This window comes from Chrysochloris asiatica, unplaced genomic scaffold (genome assembly GCF_000296735.1).
Source record: "Chrysochloris asiatica unplaced genomic scaffold, ChrAsi1.0 scaffold00118, whole genome shotgun sequence".
Taxonomy (NCBI): domain Eukaryota; kingdom Metazoa; phylum Chordata; class Mammalia; order Afrosoricida; family Chrysochloridae; genus Chrysochloris; species Chrysochloris asiatica.
In genome coordinates this window covers 5,332,783-5,333,462 of record NW_006408636.1, presented here as the reverse complement: position 1 = coordinate 5,333,462, position 680 = coordinate 5,332,783, and positions in this window count along the sequence as shown.

The following is a 680-nucleotide window of genomic DNA, read 5'->3' as shown; positions in this document are numbered from 1 at the left end:
AAAAAAAAAAGTTCAGGGGCTTCTCCAAGTTAAGTTAAAAAAAAAAAAAATCAGAACGTGATATTAATGAAGTATGAATCTAGGATAATTAGAAGTTTAAAAAAACCAAATGGAATGCATAAGTATTGATATCCTAGGCATTAGTGAGCTGAAATGGACAGACATTGGCCATTCTCAATCAGACAATCTATGGTTTACTGTACTGGGAATAACAAATTGAAGAAGGATGGTGTCACACCTGAGTCAAAAAGAACATTTCAATTTCTATCTTGAAGGACAATGTTGTCAGTTATATGATAATATTCATAGGCCTTGAAGGAAGAAGACCTACAACAGAAGACCTCTATTATTCAAATTTACAACCCAATCACTAAAGTCAATGATGAAGAAATTAAAGAATTCTACTAACTTCTGGTATGGTGCTGCGACTTAATGTGCTGGACTGCAATATCGGTTTAAAACATAAGGTTGGTGGTTCAAGCTCACCAACTGCTCTTCAGAAACCCTATACAGGGTCACTATGAGTTGGATCCGACTATAAGGCACTTAACAACAACAACTAACTTCTTCAGTCTAAAATTGATCAGCCATGCAATCAAGATGCATTGATAATTACTTATGAATGAAATGTGAAAGTTGGAAACAAATCGGAAGGAAAATATGACCATGGTGATAGAAAT